Here is a 7,622-nt window from a genome sequence, read left to right on the forward strand (position 1 = left end):
TGCTATACAGTTCAGTGAGCCCTGAGCTCACTTTGTAGCCCAGGGTGGTCTCAAACATCCTACCTCAGCCTCCCAAGTACTAAGATTACAGGCGTGTACCACCACTCCCAGCTGTTCTTTTTTTAAAAAAATCTCATAAATTCTCATCTTTATTCTGAAGACTGATTTCTAGGCTGCAATGTAAAGAATATTCTACTTTTTTTCTTTTTCCTTTTTTCTTGGATGATGATTATATGAGGACTTGAAGAGCTAGGTAAGTGTTTTACCACTGAGCTACATCCTAGAACCAAAATCTCTCATTTTTTTCTTAATAGCTACACAATATTCCTCAGAATGGATTTTCACAATTTTTTTGTACCAGGGATTGAACTCACAACTTCATGTTTTTTGTGCTTGTCAAGCAGGCAATTGTGCCACTGAGCTATATCCCAAGTGCCTTCACAATTTATCTATGATGACCATTTAGACTGCTTTCAGTTTTTGCCACTATGATCAAAGCTGCAATAAACATCCAAATTACATATGCTAAGTCTTAGTACCTTTTAAAAGACAAATAACTGGATATGATGGTGCATACCAACAATCCCAGCATGCAGAAGGATGGAACAGGAGGAGGATTGCTACAAACTCAAGACCAGCCTGAAACACATAGCAAGACCCTACTCAATACCCACACCCAAGAAAGAAGGGTAAATTCAAAAAGGTTTCATTTCTTTATATCAAAGGGCACATAATTTTATTTTATTTAAAGAGAAAAAACAAAACAGGAAAAGGGTACAAGTAATACAGAATTTCAAACAAATAAACAGTAAGAAATCACTAGTTAATAGATTACATGTTATCATATTAGAAATAGTTGTTCAAGTTACAAAATTAAAGCATACAAAGTGGACATTCAAACAGTGAGACTGAAAACAGTTCTGTTCAATGATCCAATAAAAATTTAGTAATATGGTTATCTATCTCATATACTTAAATATACATGCAGTTATATCCTTTAGAGCACTTTCTTTTCCTCTCTTTTTTACAATAACAATTACACATTTTGGGTTTTATTACTCCCACAGTTCTTACTACTTTTTTTTGAGAAGAATAAAACCAAATGTGACAAAACAAAACAGAGTCAGTCAAATCAGAAGGATCGACATAGTACATGATGTAAAAACAGAATACAAGGTGATCAACAATGGTTACCATAATGCCTCTTGCTATCTTAAAAAGAATTGCCTATATCATCAGTTATAATAAAATTGAACAAAACTACAGAACAAAACCAATAAAACTGAAACATTGGAGACATTACAGGACTTCAAAAGAAGATAATAATCAAACCAGAATGGGCGTCATACTGAATCTTATTGTCTTCAAAGTAGCTGCCTGTACCCTCAAACTTGATACTATCAAGCAAAACAGAATACAGTAAAATCGGTCAAAACAAGATGGTGAGAGCAATACAGGGCTTCAAATCAAGTTAACAGGAAATCAAATTGGTTACTATAATATATCCTGCTATTTTTTATTTATTTTTCCCTTAATTAAATAAATAAATAATAAGTAAGGAGATTGAGATAAAATAGGACATAACAACACAACAGCACGTCAGAACAGAACAATTTAAGCAACATTAGTATTTCACCATAAGATAACCCAACATAACAGTAGTTACCATAGTGTCTCTTTCCTTGAAATATTTGAGTATAACTTCGTACACTATAGCATCAAACATATCAACAGTGTAAAACCATTCAAGAGAATGAAAGTATTACAGAAACTAACAGAAAAAGAACAATGGTTTCTATATTATCTCCTTGTCTATAAAAATTATTGTTTGTACTATCACATACAATAAAATCCAATAAGATACAACATGATAAGACCGATGGAGACAGAAGAACAAAAGCTTGATGGGACTTCAAAACAAGATGATATTAAATCAGCACTAGCTATTATGATATCTTGTTTTCTTCAAAATAGCTGTTCATACCATCACAGACAGTAAAATCAAATAACCCAGAATAAAACCGTTCCAATTAATGATTGAAAACATTATAAAGCTTCAAAGCAATAAAATGGGGAATCATGATTACCACATACTTTTATGTATTCTTATCATTTCTTACACTAGGGAAACTTCAGGATTTATACATGTGAGTTTGATTTATTTCACTTATGAGTATGGTCTCAAGCTGTGCCCATTTATTTATAAATATCTCAATGTGATCATTTTATAGCTTAGTAGTACTCCACTGTATAAAAATACCACAACTTTTTTATCTATTTCTCAGTTGATGGACACTCAGGTTGTTTCCAAGATCTGGCTATTACAAATCGTGCTGCTATAAACATGGGTGCATATATATCACTGTGGTATGATGTTTTCAGTTCTTCTGGGAATATGCCTGGAAGTGGAATAGCTAGAACAAATGGGACTTCTGATTCCAGCTTTTTGAGAAATCTCCAGACTGATCTCACAATGGTTGCACCAGTCTACACTCCCACCAACAGTGCAGGAGAGTTCCTTTTTCCCCACAGCCTCTCCAGGATTTGTTGGTGGTGGTTTTCTTGATCCTGGCCATTCTTTCAGGAGTGAGATGGAATCTCAGTGTGGTTTTAATTTGCATTTCTCTAATGAATAATGATGATGAACGATTTTTCATGTATTTATTTGCCATTTTCATTTCTTCATCTGAGAATTGTATATCCATCTCAGATGCCCATTTTTGGATTGGACCTTTGAATTTTGAGGGTCTGATTTCTTTAAATTCTTTATATGTTACAGACAGAAGTCCTTTATCTGAAGGACAGTTCACTAAGATTTTTTTCCCAGTTTGTGGGTTTTCTTTTCACTATGCTGGAGATTTCTTTTGACATACAGAAACTTTTTAATAAGAAGTGATCCCAGTTACTGGTTCTGGGAAGTATTTCCTATGCAGTTTGAGTCCTGTTCATGAATTCTCTACCTACCCCTATGTCTTCAAGGTTTTTACCCAATTTGTCTTCCAATAGATTTAGTGTTTCTGTTTTAATATTCAGATCTTTGATCCACTTAGATTTTAAATTAGTGCATGGTGATAGGCATGGGTCTAGTTTTAGTTTTTGGCATATGGAGAGCCAGTTTTTCCAACACCATTTATTAAAGAGACTGTCCTTCTTCCAGTGAACATGTTTGGCCCTAAAGGGTACATAATTTTAATGAGTAGATACTTATATACTATTCACCAAAAACTATAACAATTAATGCTCCGAATTTATACAACCTCCAGCCATGTATAATATAATATGTGCACAATTGTGCACAAGTGTTTTAGTGTCTATTTTTTTCCTGTTGGAAACAATTTTTGTTCAGAATGAATGCCCATTCTTATATTCTGTGCCATACTGGATCATATTGATTAAATTTTACCAATCTGTTGGGAAGCTAATTTTTCTTTTAATTTCCCTAATAAAGAGATTGGGTATCTCATATTAGATTCATTTAGCATTCAGAGTTCCTCTTCTATTATATATCTGTTTATATTGCTATTTTTTGTCAAGCCATTGACTTTTTCCTACTAATTCATAAACCTTTGAATATTGTAAAATTCATCCAGGGCTGAAGATGTAGTTTAAGTGATAACACACCAACCTGGTACAAATAAAGCCCTGGGTTCAATTCTCAGCACTACAAAAAGAAGAAGAAAATGTGTACCATAAGTACCAATATTTTCTTGCAACAGTATTCTTTGTGTCTTTTCATACCAAAGTTTCTATTTTTGTGTACTAATCTTTTCACTTATGTATACTGACTCCTTAAAAGTTCACTCTATCCCAAGATTTTATAGTGCCCTAAGTTTTCTTGTAGCAATTTTTTTCAGTTTCTTACTATGCTGTTCAAACTGACCTTGAATTCACTTATGTATCCAGGCTGGCCTTGAACTCATAGTGATCCTCCTATCTCAGCCTCCTAGTACTGCAATTATAGTCTTGAACATTTTTTTGAGACACTATGTAGTACAAGATGGCCTTGAACTCACTTACATAGCCCACGTTGGCCTCAGAGTCACTGTGATTCTCCTGCCTCAGCCTCCTGAGTACTAGAATTACAGGCATATGCCACCATGCCCAACTCTTTTAATATTTTTATAGTTTTGTTTTGTTTATATCTTTTTTTAGATTTTTTAAAGAGAATAAAGTCAAACAAAATGCAACAGAACAAAGCCAACCAAAACAAAACAACGAAAGCAATATAGGACTTCAAAGCAAGATAATAGGAAATCAACAATGGCTACCATAATGCCTCTTGTTATCTTAAATATATCTGCCCGTATCTTCAGACATTATCAAACAGAAGAAACAAAAAGTAAAATAAACAGAAGAAAATAAAAGTAATCAAAATAATGATGGTGATACAGAGCTTTAAAACCAAAAAATAGGAAATCAATAATGGCTACCATAATTATCTTCAAAATAGCTACCTATACCACCGGACATCATAAAATCAAACAAAACAAAATAGAACAAAGCCAAACAAAACAAAACAATAAAGACGATACTGGATTTCAAAAACAGTAGAAAATTAACTGTAGCTACCAGCTTCCCTTTTTATTTTTTTTTTCTAGCTTCCTTTTTCAGACATTTCCTCCCCTTTCACTTCCACGGTATCTATTTTAGGTTTGGGGTCCCACTAACTCCTTCTGTTTTCTATACTAGGGAGACAAGACGATGTTCACCTGTGTGAGTTCACAACATTTCATCCATGAACATTATCTCAAGCTACATCCATTTACTTACAAGAGCCTCAAGATTATCCTTCTTTATGGCTGAGTAGCTTTTCATTGTATAAAAATAGCATATCTTTCTTATCCATTCTGTGGCTGATGGACAAGCTACCCCTGCTTTTTTCTGGGTCCTTGTTGCATAGAGCATTGTCTTCTCTCCTCCTACCTTCAGCCACAAATTTCCTTTCTAGTCAAATGTGTTTCTTGTATACAGCATGCTGTCTCCCAATCCACTCTGCTCATGTTTCTTTTTATTGGTGAATCGAGGCCATCTGCATTAATGGTTATGACCAGCATGCCCTGGCTCATCTCTGCCTTGCTATTCTCCTGCCATTGCCCTCCTCCCTTTCCCCTCCTTCCAATGCCTGCCCTGCTCAGTGATTCCTCTCTGCTGCTAGTCCTGGAATCATGATCATCTTTTCCTCTCTGTAGAATATCTTTCAGCAGTTTTTGTAGGATTGATTTGCTGGCCATGAATTCCTTCAGTTGTTTTTTGTCATGGAAGTATCTTATTTCTCAACTAATTTTGAAAGATATTTTTTCAGGGTACATCAGTCTGGGTTGGAAGTTGTTTCCTTTCAGGACTTGAAATACTTCATATCAAACTCTTCTTGACTTGGTGGTTTGTGCTGAGAAGTCTGCCATGATTCTGATGGTTTTTCCAATATAGGTGGTCTGCTTGTTTTCTTGAAGAGCCTTTAATATTCTATCCTTGTGCTGAAATTCTGGGATCTTGACTATTATATTTCTGGATAGAGATTATTTTGGTTATGGCTAGCTGGAGTTCTATATACCTCACTTATCTGTATGTCAGGTCCTTTTCCCAAGATTAGGAAATTTTCTATTACTTTTGTAAATAGTCTTTTTATGTCATTTGTATTGATTCCCTGCTTTTTTTGCTGATGCCTATCAGTCTTAAGTTATTTTTCTTTGCATTGTCTTGCAGCCATTCAATTGCTATTTCCTGGTTTCTTGTTCCCCTCACCCTCTGTCAGAATGGAATAATTGAGTCTTGTCTTTTTACTCAGGGGAAACTCTCACAAGCAAAACAAAAAGCACAAAGTAAGAACAAATTCCAAACAATTCGGGTGTATTTTTGGTGCTCTAAGCTTTGTGTACATTTACACTGGAAGAATGGCTGGCAACATTGTGATATTTTTTTCTTTAAATGCTAAAGGTCTTTCCACATCCAAACCAGAGCAGAGAGACAGGAGTGTGTTACAAATGTGAACACAGTGACATCCACAGGACACAGGACAAGTGAAGGCGGGTGGGGAGAGAGCTTTTGTGCTGTTTCTGTTGGTGGAGGAGCTACGCAGCCTTAAAGATTCACCTCTGGGAGTCTGTTCTGCCATAAGGGATAACACAGTCCCAAGGCCCACCACCTACACCTTCTCCTTTTCCCTGAGGGCACCTACCCTACTGTAAGTCACTACAGATAAGCTGTTTGCATGACTGCTGGGGCACAGATTTACAGAGTTCTGTGAGAGTCAATCCTGATCTTGCCCAGTTTGGTCAGGAGCAGGAGCCCATGTGTTTTTGCTGATCCAGTCGAACCTGGAACCTCCAGGGTCTTTTTAGCTGTTTTCATTTGATTTTTGGTTCTTTTGGGGAGAGACAAACAGTTGAAGTTTCCTTCTACCTTGCGATGTGGCTGTGTGCTGAATTCCATTTCAAAAGGTGACAGCTGCAGTGTTACTCCTAGAGTCCACCCACGTCCACCCTGAGAATCACCCAGATGAGGTTTCCACAGCACAGTCCTGTAGCAGTGCCCATCCGCCACTGAATGTCCCTGATACATTCCTGCTCTGCTGGGCTGCACATCTGAACACTGACATCTGCAATCTCTTGGGGCTCTAGGGATCTCACCATCACCATGTTAACATTTCCAAACCAGTTTGGAAATGGACATAGAGGGCACACTGATGCTTGGGCTCCAAGGTCATAATAGGCTCCAATTACTGCTTATAAGTTCCACCTGGTCATGTACAGGAAGAAGGCACAGCCAGCCAAGTTGGGCTGGAAGCCAAGCAGCCGCTAGAACTCTTGAGATGAGCATGCCCTTGTTGGTGGTTCCCAGGCAGCTGAACGTCTGCCTCAGCTCAGGGGTCCAGGTCTGTGTCTACCCCTCCATGGCAGGGCCTAGATACCCACTTCCCCACCTCCTCACAACCAAACCACCACCACCATGCCACCAGCCCAGGGACCCAGAGGGAACCCACCGCTAGGGAGTGCCATGACCCCACTCCTCAGAGGCAGGCCCTGGGCCTCCCACCACCTCATGGGGTAAACTCCCTCAGCCACGCACTCAACCTCATGCTCCCTCCTCCACCCCACCCCTCAGCGCTGCATTCCTTTTATTTTTAAAAGATATTTCCGGGGGCTGGGGATTTAGCTCAGCGGCATAAGCACCTGCCTTGCCTGCAGGCAGTCGTGAGTTCAATCCCTGGTACTGATAAAAATGAAAAAGACAAAAAAAAAAAAGATATTTCCTTTCACAGTTGCTAGCTGAAATCCTGTCTTCAAGACCTGAAAGTCTATCTTCAGTTTCTTTCAAGTTTTGCCAGCTTTCAATCAACTTTTTAATCTCCTCGATATCTCTTTGAATCGGTTTCATGAATTGTAATTCCTTCCTATATCATTCACTCAAGGTTTCCATCATTTTCCTATGCTCCTTTTTTTTAAATCTATGTCTTCTTTAGATATGTTCAGCAATTATTTCATTATGTTTGTCATTTCTTCTTTTACCTGAGGTATTATTTCAGATCTGATTACTTTTACAGCCTCATGAAGGTGCTTGTTTACTTCAGCTGCTAACTTTTCAGAAATGTCACGTGTATGACTTCCAAGTTCTTCCATGTCCAT

General features: G+C 37.5%; 1 pseudogene; it reads right to left on the reverse strand.

Moving 5' to 3' along the window:
- Positions 1–999: 999 nt before the first annotated feature.
- Positions 1,000–7,622, reverse strand: LOC100717954 (protein ILRUN-like; annotated as a pseudogene).

The sequence above is a fragment of the Cavia porcellus genome, unplaced genomic scaffold, assembly GCF_034190915.1.
Source record: "Cavia porcellus strain 051 isolate PalLab524CR breed Dunkin Hartley unplaced genomic scaffold, mCavPor4.1 scaffold_26, whole genome shotgun sequence".
Taxonomy (NCBI): Eukaryota; Metazoa; Chordata; class Mammalia; order Rodentia; family Caviidae; genus Cavia; species Cavia porcellus.